The 12,476-nt window shown below is 35.2% G+C and overlaps 1 protein-coding gene across 1 annotated transcript in view; it reads left to right on the forward strand.

Annotated features, from left to right (window-relative positions):
- The window catches only part of DIP-epsilon (Dpr-interacting protein epsilon), a 791,100-nt gene that overhangs the window by 110,069 nt on the left and 668,555 nt on the right, over nucleotides 1–12,476 (forward strand). The gene's annotated exons all lie outside the window — the stretch shown is intronic.

Genomic DNA, 12,476 nt, shown 5'->3' on the forward strand with positions numbered 1-12,476 from the left:
TTTTTAAAAAATCCACGATTATTAGAAAAAATTTTCTTAAAAAATCCACGATTACTGAAAAAATATTTTTTAAAAAATCCACGATTATTGAAAAAAATATGCACGACGATTGCAAATGTGCACGACTATTGAAAAATATTTTTAAAAAATTCCAGTATTAAAAAAAAATTAGTTAAAACTACCATTATTGAAAATTAAACAATTCTCGACTAATGAAAAAAAATATTTAAAATTCACAAATATTTTTTTTAATAACGGAAAAGATTTTTCTTATAAACGTGGATTTTTAAAGAAGATTTATCTACAATAAATAAATAAATTAAATTTTTAAATGATTTTTTTTCAATAATCGTGGTTTTGTTTAGAAAATATTTTGTCGATAATTGTGGATTTTTCAAAATATATGTTTTCAATAATAATTTTTCAAAAATAGTTGATTTTTTAAAACAAATATTTTTTCAATAATAGTGGATTTTTTAAAATAGTTTTTCAATAGTCGTGAATTTTTGTTTGTTTGTTTTTTTAAATAATCGTGGATTTTTTAAATATTTGTTTCAATAAGCGTGGTTTTTTTAAATATTTTTCAATAATCGTTTTCAATATGTAGATTCCTATTTTTTCCAAAAATCGTGGTTTAAAAAAATATATTTGTTTAAGAATGGTGGACTCCTCTTTTTTCAATAATGGTGGTTTTAAGAAATAGTTTTTTAAGATGGTGGATTTCCTAAAAAATATTATTTCAATAGCCATGAATTTTTTAGACATATTTTTTCAATAATCGTGGATTTTTTAAAAAAATATTTTTATTAATTTCAGATTTTTTAAAAAAATATTTTTAAATTATTTTGGATTTTTAAAAAATTATTTTAAAATTATTGTGGATCTTTAAAAATTTTCTTTATACCCTCAGCATTTATGCTAACGAGAGTATATACACTTTCATACGGGCAAAATGTGCCTCATCGAAATAATGGTTTTAGACTCCAAGTATGTGTGGACGAAATGTGTTTCAAACAATTTGGAGTCGATTTAGCAATGTCCATCCGTCTGCCGGTCTGTCCGTCTGTCTGTCTGGCTGGCTGGTGCGCACGATAACTCTCGAACGGATGAACCGATTCGGTTCAAATTTTGGCGTTCGTAATATTTTGTCCAAAGTTAGTTTAAGTTCGAAGATGAGCTATATCGGTCCACTCCTTCCGGTACCTCCCCCACAAAAGTTCGAAAATGTTCGGAAAATTTGTGGGCATGATAACTCTTGAAGGGAGCAACCGATTGGGTCCATATTTTGCACATCGTGAGATTTCTACCACACTTAGATGAGACTCCAATATGGACTCAATCGGCCCACTCCTTCGGGTACCACCCACACAAAATTTCGGATAAGTTCAGTTTATAACCTGCTCTCGAATCGCTTTGATTTTGGTTGCAGCAACTTGTATTCACTTCCCCCATACGACGGTACAAGTTTCATCAGGGGCAAGTCCATACTTCCTGAGAAAATGGCCGGAAAGGTGCAAAAAGCCCCTATGACACCTTGTGAAGTGGTTGGAGGGCAAGATAACTCTCTAACGGATCTGTCTTCGGATTCGGTCCAAAATTTGGCCTTCGTAATATTTTATCAAAGTATTGTTTAAATTCGAAGATGGGCTATATCGGTCCACTCCTTCAAGTACCTCCCCCACAAAACTTCAAAAAAGTTTCGGAAAAATTTTGCGCACGATAACTCTTGAAGGGAGTGACTGATGTAATCTATACTTTGTACATCCTAATATATCTACCAGAAAAAGATCACGTTCGAATACGGACTAGATTTGTCTACTCCTTCTGGTACCTCTCACACAAAATTTCGGATAAGTTCACTTTAAGACCTGCTCTCGAATCACTTTGATTTTTATTGAAGCGATTTGCATTCGCTACCTCCATTACGACGGTAAAAGTTTTTTGAAAGGCAAGTCCATATTTCTTGGGAAAACAGCCCGAAAGGTGTAAAAACCCCTATGTCACCATATGTGGCGAACGGAGAGCACGATAACTCTCGAACTGTTCAACCGATTTGTTCCAACATTTGGTCTTGGTCATATTATATCCAAACTTAGTTTCATTGGCAATACCGGTCCACAACTTTCGGTTTTTATTGAAGCGATTTGCATTCGCTACCTCCATTACGACGGTAAAAGTTTTTTGAAAGGCAAGTCCATATTTCTTGGGAAAACAGCCCGAAAGGTGTAAAAACCCCTATGTCACCATATGTGGCGAACGGAGAGCACGATAACTCTCGAACTGTTCAACCGATTTGTTCCAACATTTGGTCTTGGTCATATTATATCCAAACTTAGTTTCATTGGCAATACCGGTCCACAACTTTCGGTACTTCTCCCCAATATTTAAAAAATGTCACTAAAATGCTAGGACGATATCACTTGAATGGGGCAACCAATTTGGTCCAAACTTTCGATCTCCTAATATTTTATCAAAATTTGGTTTAACTTCTAAAATGGCCCATATCGGTCCTCCCTAAGGGTACCTGCCCTGAAAAATTCCAACGTTTGTGTCTTTGTGCAGTTAATTCCTAATCCACATTTTTGCCGGCAAGTTCAAATGTCCAAAAAGGGCCACAAAATTCTGAAAAGTTTCGCTTCACATTGGCTGAGGGTATATATCTATCGGCAAAGCCGACAGACTTTTTTTTACTTGTTTTTCGAAAGTTTGACAGTTTTTAGCCTAAGCATACTCAGGTCAGTTTGACATATGACCATGTGTTGGGTTGTTTACAGTGGCTTGATTGAGACACCTCCAAAACGAAAATTGTTGACCACGCATTTTTTTTGTTGATTTGCTGGAATCAAACGAAGTCATTGGATCCCCAGTCGGGGATATACGGCGTATGATCCATCAATTCCACGTTGATCCATCAATTCCACGTCACAGGCGCTGGTTTGAATCGATGTGTGAGAGCTCGCATTGTCATGATGCAGAACAATTCGTCTTCTCTTGTTCGTTTTTCGAATTTCTCAGGAGACTTCAGGCAAACAAATTGTAGTGTAATGCTCAGAATTAACCGTCCTTTATTTATCAAGCCGTAGAGTCGCCACAGGGTCAGTATTGCGGAAGAGACAGGCGAACATTTGCTTCGAAGGACTATTTCCATAAACAACTCTGGTTGAATTTGGCTCGCTTTCGGAGACAAAAACGGTCGATTCCTGTTTTGTTTCGGGCTTCTAAGCATAGATCCAAGATTCGTCATCTGTGATAATCTTATAAATGCCGTTTGAAGCAACGCGATTGTTTTTATGCACAATTTCTTTGCACTAATCCATGATATCCTTTTTTGAGCCATTGACCAATTTTTCTGAATCTAGCGAGAAAAATCCATTTTTGTTCATGCAATATCGAATGTTAGTTGATGGAATAAATACCCAAGGATGTCTCTATCTGACGGTATTTAACATGACGATCTTGGATTATCCGTTCACGCACGGCTTAATTTTTTCTGGCACCACGGCCCTTTTTGGACGACCTTCGTTATTTAGCGAGTGTTCGCTACGATTGAAATCATTGAACCAGTTTTTCATAGTCCTATAGGATGGTCCTTTATCGACATACAAAGATTTAGTTTGATCGATGCGCTCTTGCCGCGATTATCCACGTCGAAAGTTGTGAAAATTTTTCGGACGAAAATGTTCACAAGTAAATTCCATTTTTTTCGCAAAGTAATTTGTTCAAGTCACTGTAAAGAACCCAACACATGGTCATATGTCAAACTGACCTAAGTACGCTTAAGCTAAAAACTGTCAAACTTTCCAAAAAAATGTCAAATGACACCTGGCGACACTGCGAGTTGCCTATTTTCGAAGCATATGTTAGGTACAAGTGCACAATTTTGGACGATAGGTCTTCAATAAACTCGCAATTTTCCCAATTATTAAATATACCAAATTGCTTGGTATATTTATTTATTTACTTTAGGTGTACTTCAAAAAGGAGCCCGATATTCAAAGGCAATTTGAAGATGTAGCAGGAGGGGCTAATCAGTGTGAATTTTCCAATTTTCGAATATATTTTAGAAATGTATAATTTATATATTTTTCCACAAACACCATTACTAAGGGGTATTTTGCCACCGTTAACAATTTGATGGGAATCGAACCCGGACATTCAGCGTGCAAGGTTGTTGCACATAGCTAATTCCTACAGGTTGTGGTGTAGGGTATCACATGGTCGGCCCCGTCCGACTATAGCCTTTGTTTGTTTCTTTGAAAAAATATTTCTTCTCTTGAAGTGAAGAATTCAGATATGGAGGCACTTTAAGAAGTTCGTACTTACACATGTGTTCGAAAAGTACTAAATCGTACTAAATTTTGTGCAAATTGGATGTGGGTGAACGAATCCTCCTGGATTTTGGAATAAAGATTACTGTTGGAGTGGAGGATTGAGGTAGTTATGGAAATTCGTAATCATTTGTACGGAACGAACAAAATGGTACAAAATTTGGTACAGTTTGGATTTGGGTAAACGGATAGAGCTGGAATCATAAAATCTTGAATTAAGGTTACTGTTGAGTGAAGGATTGAGATAGTTTTGGAAATTCGTACTCGTTTGTACGAAAAGTGCTAATGGTACCAAATTTGGTACAGTTTGAATTTGGGTGAACGGATAGAGCTGGTGGAGTGGAGGTTTGAGGTAGTTATGGAGATACGTACATATATGTATAAAAAGTACTAAATGGTACTAAATTTAGCACAATTTGGTACAGTTTGGATTTAGGTGAACGGATAGAGTTGTACTCACAAAATCTTGAATTAAGTTTATTGTTGGAGTGAAGGATTGAGATAGTTTTGGAATATCGTACTTATGTGTACGAAAAGTACTAAACCGTACTAAATTTGGTACAATTTTGATTTGGGTAAACGGATAGAGCTGGAATCATAAAATCTTGAATTACGGTTACTGTTGGATTGAACGATTGAGATAGTTTTGGAAATTCGTACTTATGTGTACGAAAAGTACTAAATGGTACTAAATTTGGCACAATTTGGATTTGGGTGAACAGATAAAGCTGGAACCCCACGGTGCCCTTGAATCAAGTTTAAATGGAAGTTGCTTACACCTGGGAAGTTTTTGCGGATTCTGAAACTACAATGTTCATATAGAAGAAAAATCAATAAACAAAAAGATCACCAGAGCGCTTTCTAAATAAATCGCAGTCAAAGTTCACATTTTTAGAGTTTTTCTTAGGTTTTCAGGATTTTGTTTGGAAACTGCAAGTTCCATCGACATGGGATTGGAGAAAATATTGTAGCTGTGAAAATTCTCTGCAAGATTGACCTTTATGATATTTTCGTAGGTTTTAGCATTTTTGAGATATAGAAATTCAAATTTGGAAAATTCACTGACTTTATCGTCCCCTTATAAAACAATGTCATGACTAGAATTTCCCAACTTAAACTTATATTTCTCAAATATGGTACAACTTAGAATAATCGAGAATATTTTAAACACTATTTTTTCAATAATCGTCAATTTTTTATAATAGTTTTTTGTTTCAATAATCGCGGGTTTTTAAAATATTTTTTCAATAATCGTGGGTTTTTTAAATATTTTTCAACAGTCGTGGATTCCTATTTTGTCAATAATCGTGGTTTAAAAAAATATATATATATATATGTATATATGTTTAACAATAATGGTAGTTTTACGAAACATTTTTAAAGAATGGTTGATTTCTTAAAAAAATATTTTTTCAATAGTCATGAATTCTTTAGACATATTTTTCAATAATCATGGTTTAAATAAACATTTTTTCAAAAATCGTGGATTTCTTTTAAACATATTTTTTCAATATTCGTAGTTTTATGTAACATTTTTCAATAATCGTGGATTTAAAAAAATATTTTTAAATTATTGTGGATCCGTAGGGGATGGAAGATACCAAGCAACGGTCCTGACCGGTTTTAACATGGCAAAGCCCAGGATTTATCTTGGTCCCTCTTTCATCTCAAGTGGACACTGACCTCCCCGTGGTGTCACCTGGGGAACTGCCTTTAACACCCGTTAAAGGTAGTGAGCTAACATGTGCCGCGCGTTCTCCCATAAGAACTTGGGTTTGGGCGTCGGGTTAGTAACCCTCCCCTAGAAAAAACAGCATACTATGAAAAAACGAAAGAAAAGAAAAACAACCCCCTCTAAAGTTGACGAACCCCGCAAACGTTTTAAGGACCATGATCTGCGAATCTGCACCTGGAATGTTCGCACTCTTTTAAGCTAAATTCTTCAACATCAGCTTTATTTGCGCTCATGCTCCCACTGAAGAAAAGGACGAACAGACCAAAAATATATTTTACGAGCGCTTAGAAGAAACATATGACAGTTGCCCTGCCCATGACATTAAAATCATTCTAGGCGATTTTAATGCCAAAATTGGAAAGGAGAATATCTTTGGCCCAACAGTCGGGAAATTCAGCCTCCACAGTGAAACATCTGACAATGGTATGAGGCTGATTGACTTTGCAGCTGCAAAAAACATGGTAGTTAGCAGTACCAGATTTAATCATCTCGATATTCATAAGGGAACCTGGCTGTCTCCAGATCAGAAAACAAGAAATCAAATTGATCATGTTGTGATAGATGGAAGACATTCATCGAGCGTGTTGGATGTACGATCGTTCCGAGGCGCAAACATTGATTCGGACCACTACCTTGTTGCAGCAAAGGTACGCACCCGCTTAAACGTAGCAAACAAAGTACGAACAGACACAACACGAAAGTTAGACATCGGTAAGCTGCAATCACAACAGATAGCCACAGCATATTCCACTCAACTAGCCCAATTTCTTAATCAAAGCACTCCTCATCCCGATAACATATCAGCGCAATGGCAAAGCATTGCCCACTCCATGCAAACAGCCGCAAAATTCATACTTGGATACCAGAGGCCTCCACCAAGGAATCCATGGTATGATCAGGAGTGTCGTGCTGCCACCGAAGAGAAAAAATACGGCATATAGGGCTACTTTACAATCCGTAGCAACGCGTAGCGCACGAGAGAGATACAGGGAGAAAAGGAGAGAGGAGAAACGTCTTTTCCGCAGAAAAAAGAGAGAGATGGAAAAGCGGGAGTGTGAAAAAATCGAGATGTACAGGAGCCAGAATGAAGTCCGAAAATTCTACCAAAACACTGATACTCCCGTGCTGATGTATGGCTCCGAAGCCTGGGTACTTGCGCAAGCTGACATGGCAGTCAAGGAATAGATGGCGTAAACAAGTGGATGATGAGATGAAAAGGCGCGGAATTCCAGAAAGCGAAGCAACAAATAGAGAGAATTGGAGATCTTTTCTTAGTTCGGCCTATAGAACAAATGTTCTGTAATGGGCCAGCTAAGTAAGTAAGTAAGTAAAAAATTATTTTTTTATTTTTTAAATATTTCATTTTTATAAATTCGGAAGTTATGTCTTTTCAGTTGGCCAAACTCAACACCCCCATATAAAAAAATCCACGTTGGTTGAAAAAATAGTCTTAAAACAAGTAGAAAAATATCAGTCGGCTTTGCCGACAGAGATATACCTTCAGCCTATGTGAATTGAAACTTTCATTTACGGATAGATCGAATCTGTGTATGGTATTTTCCGATTTTTTGGCCCTTTTGCACCACTTGCAGACAAAAATGTGGATTAGGATTAAAGTTCAATAGTGTTGCGGAGGAGGTACTTGAAGGAATGGGCGGACATAGTCCGTAGTGGAAGGGGATCTTATCTTGGGAGTCATATCTTTTCAATAAATACGGCGCCCACTACACCTGATGTAATTCGAATTATTCTATTTGTTATTCGAATTGTTCCATTTGTTATTCGAATTATTCCATTTGTAATTCTAATTATTCTATTTGTAATTCGAATTATTATATTTGTAATTCGAGTTATTCTATGTGTAGTTCGAATTATTCCATTTGTAATTTGAATTATTTTATTTGAAATTAGAATTATGCCATTTGTAATTCGTATCATTTTATTTGTAATTCGAATAATTTTATTTGTAACTAGCAAAATGCCCGCTACTTCGTATACGAAAAGGAATAATATTAAAATAAACAATATTTAATATGATGAACACTGAAAATGTTTATGTACTAACACCTATTTGAATTGATATTTTATTTCTTTCAAGTACTGTTCGTACACGTTTTGTTCGAATCTCAAAAAAAAACCTCTACACGTCAACAGCGGCCTACATGTCCATGTTTTATTAGAACGGTATGGGTATTTTGAAAATTTTATCCACATTTTCCCACCGAATTTTGGAATTTGTGATATCAAAATGTAGAAAACCATTATTCAGAAGATGTTACCCTATATAACAGTTATTTTTTAAGACATTTTGGACCTTTTTTCTCAGAATGTAAAAACCTTCGTGTAAAACATTAGCCGCATAGATCTACCTCTTCAAATGAACTTACAATAACGTTTAGAATAGACAACAAAGATAAAAACTATTTTGTTGAAAAGGTACGTTTGACTTTTTGATTTCAGTACATTATTTAGAAACCGAATTCGTGTTAACCTAGAAGCAATAGTACATTATTCAGTACAATTTTTAAAATCCAGGACCTTAGCTCAAATGTGACAGTTTTAGCTCTACTTGTTCACCCAATGTCAATGGTATTACATGTAGAAACCTTTCATACATTTAAAGGCGGATTTAAATAAACATTCTGATAAAATCTCAACAGTTATCCTCATAACAAATTTCATTTATCGATTCACCCAATACCATAACCTGACAAATCAATAATATATCAGAATTTCAATTCTATTCCTTAGCCCAATACCAAATTTATTGCAATTTTTGCTTTTCACGCAGTAATGATATAATTCCATCTTCATTGCTACACCCAAAGTCAAATTTAATAGCATTTAGTACATTTCCTATTTCTTTAGTACATTTCCTATTTCTCAATAAATCATCCAATCCTCAGCCTAATTTTACAATTTGTATGCATTTCAAAAAATCCGTATCTAAACACCAACACAATCCCTCTTACTACAGTTCGAAATTCCACCTATATCCCATTATGCAACACCAAACTGGTACCAAATTTAGTACTTATAGTATGTATAAGTTTCCAAAAATACTTCCTTTTATCCAAACTATATCCCAATCGCGATTTAGTATTTTTCGTATACATTAGTACGAATTTCCAAGACTTCCTCTCTATCTCCACTCTAAACCTCAACTGCTATACTAATACCGAATTTCACAATTTCAGCTCTACCCCTTTACACAATAACAATTTGGACCAAATTCTGTGCCATTTAGTAATTTTCGTGCACTTGTTGTACTTATATCCACAACCACATCCATATCTCAACCCTACACACCAACAGCGGCTATAATACCAAATTTCCGAATTCCACCTCTATTCATAATACCACTAATACTTTTTGTATGAAAGTACGAATTTCAATAACTATCTCCAACAGTAAATGCGAATTTCAGGATTCCACCTCTATCCGTCCCCCCAAATCTAAATTGTACCAAATTTAGTACCATTTATTACTTTTCGTACCCATAAGTACGAAATTCCAAAACTTCCTCAATCCCACACTCCAACAGTAACCTTAACTCGAAATTTCAGGATTCCAGCTTTATTCGTTCCCCAAAATCCAAATTGTACCAAATTTAGTACTTATCGTACCCATAAGTACGAATTTCCAAAACTTCCTCAATCCTACACTCCAACAGTAACCTTAACTCAAATTTCAGGATTCCAGCTGTATCCGTTCACCCAAATATAAATTGTACCAAATTTAGTACCATTTAGTACTTTGCGTACCCATAAGTACGAATTTCCAAGACTAAGTAAATCCAACAGTCCTATAGTAATCTTAATTCCAAATTTCAGGATTCCAGCTCTATTCATTCCCTAAAATCCAAATTGTACCAAATTTAGTACTTATACTACCCATAAGTACGAATTTGCAGTACTTCCTCAATCCTACACTCCAGTAGTAACCTTAACTCGAAATTTCAGGATTACATCTCTATCTGTTCACCCAAATCCAAAATGTACCAAACTTAGTACCATTTAGTACTTTCCGTAGCCATAAGTACGAATTTCCGAAACTACCTCAATCCTACACTCCATAAGAAATCTTAATTCCAAATTTTATGATTACAGCTCTATCAGTCCACCTACATTTAAATTGTGTCAAATTTAGTACCATTTAGTACTTTCCGTACGCATAAGTACGAATTTCCAAGGCTAAGTCAATCCTGCAGTCCAACAGTAATCTTAATTCCAGATTTCAGGATCCCAGCTCTATTCGTTCCACAAAATCCAAATTGTACCAAATTTAGTATCTTTCGTACCCATAAGTTTGAATTTCCGAAACTTCCTCAATCCTACACTCCAACAGTAACCTTAATTCGAAATTTCAGGATTCCAACTCTTTCCGTACACCCAAATATAAATTGTACCAAATGTAGAACATTTAGTACTTTCCGTACCCATAAGTATGAATTTCCAAAACTACCTCAATCCTACACCCCATCAGTAATCTTAATTCCAAAATTCTGGATTCCAACTCTATCCGTTCACCCAAATATAAATTGAACCAAATTTAGTACATTTAGTCCTTTCCGTACCCATAAGTTTGAATTTCCAAAACTACCTCAAACCTACACTCCATCAGTAACCTTAATTCGAAATTTCAAGATTCCAACTCTATCCGTTCAACTAAATTTAAATTGTACCAAATTTAGTACCATTTAGTACTTTCCGTACCCATAAGTACGAATTTCCAAGACTAACTCAATCCTACACCCCAAAAGTAATTAACTTCCAAATTTCAGTATTCCAGCTCTATCCGTTCACCCAAATCCAATTTGTACCAAATTTAGTACCGTTTACTACTTTTCGTACCCATAAGTAAGAATTTCCAAAACTACCTCAATCCTTCACTCCATCAGTAATCTTAATTCCAAATTTCAGGTCTCCATGTCTATCTAAATCCAAATTGTACCAAATTTGGTACCATTTAGTACTTTTCGCACACGTAAGTATGCATTTCCAAAACTATGCCCATATCTCAATCGTACACTTCAACGGGAATCTAAATTCCAAATTTCAGGTTTTCAGCTCTATCCGTTCACCCAAATCCAAATTGTACCAAATTTTGTACCATTTAGTACTACTCGTACACATAAGTACGAACTTCCAAAATCATTTCCTTATATCAACACCACTTCCCAACTTTGATTCCCATACCAAATATGAAGATTGTAGCTATATCCGCTGAAAATATACAATTGGTACCAAATTTAGTAACTTTTCGTACACTTATAGGTCGAATTTCCAAAAACCCTTTGGTACATCTTTCTAACTCTCCATCAGTTACCCTCATTCCAAATTTCAGAATTCCAGCTCTTCCCGTTTGCCCAATACAAAGGGTACCATATTTAGTACCTTTTAGTACTTTTCGTACCCTTCTAGGTCGAATTTCCAAAAACCCAGCCTTATCTCACCCCTACACACCGACAGCAACCCACAGTCAAAATTTCAGCTTTCTAGCTTCAGCGGTTTCGTCTGGGCGATGATATGTCAGTCACTCACTCAGTCACTCAGTAACTCACTCACTCACTCACTAAGCTCTTTTATATATATAGATTCGAAAAATCCAGATATAAAATCAATGCAAAAAATGTGCTCTATTTTTTTGTTTTGAATTGCAAATAAAATGATTCGATTTACAAATGGAATAATTTGAATAAAAAATCCACGTTTATAAGACAAGTATTTTTTAAAAAGACAACGAATTATTTTTTAAAGTTTTTTCCAGCATGAAGTCCTTTATTTATCTTAGTTTTTTTTTAAAGGCTCTTCATTTTTGATTCAAAAGCCATTTGCCTTCTAATGTCCACTGGAACTGTGGAAATCCTTAAGCAATTAAAACTTAACCGCAGGGCAATACCAAAGAAATAAAATGTTTTTTGTTTTTTTACCTTCTTCTCGCGCATTCCACTTCTAGAATTTTTCTAGTGCCATGCTCATTAAATTGCATGTTATTTTTATGTGATGGGGGATTCTAATTCACTTTCAAATATAACTGCGTGTAAAACAATTGTCCTCCTGAGGGCAGTTTTTTATGTTAATATTCTAATGACTTTTGTGGTTCTCTGACCGCGTTGCAACGGGAAAAAGAGAGAGTATCTTTTTGGAGGGGTAGTTGGAAACTCTCGTCTTTTGTGTGTGTGCAGACCTATGCGGTTGTTGGAGGGTAGATCGTATGACTATCTAGCATATTTACATGCAAATTATAATTTCAAGAGTGGCGGGGTAACTTTTTTATTTCACGACTGGAATCATTTTTAATGTTGAAATATAAATTTGTCGTAGTAATGTCAAAATAAACAATTGTATTACGTGACGAGCCATTTAATCCAAAGATTTGTTGTAAAAAGTTATTTAAATATTTGCCTAGAT

This window comes from Musca autumnalis, unplaced genomic scaffold (assembly GCF_047663935.1).
Source record: "Musca autumnalis isolate F117 unplaced genomic scaffold, ASM4766393v1 scaffold_2, whole genome shotgun sequence".
Taxonomy (NCBI): domain Eukaryota; kingdom Metazoa; phylum Arthropoda; class Insecta; order Diptera; family Muscidae; genus Musca; species Musca autumnalis.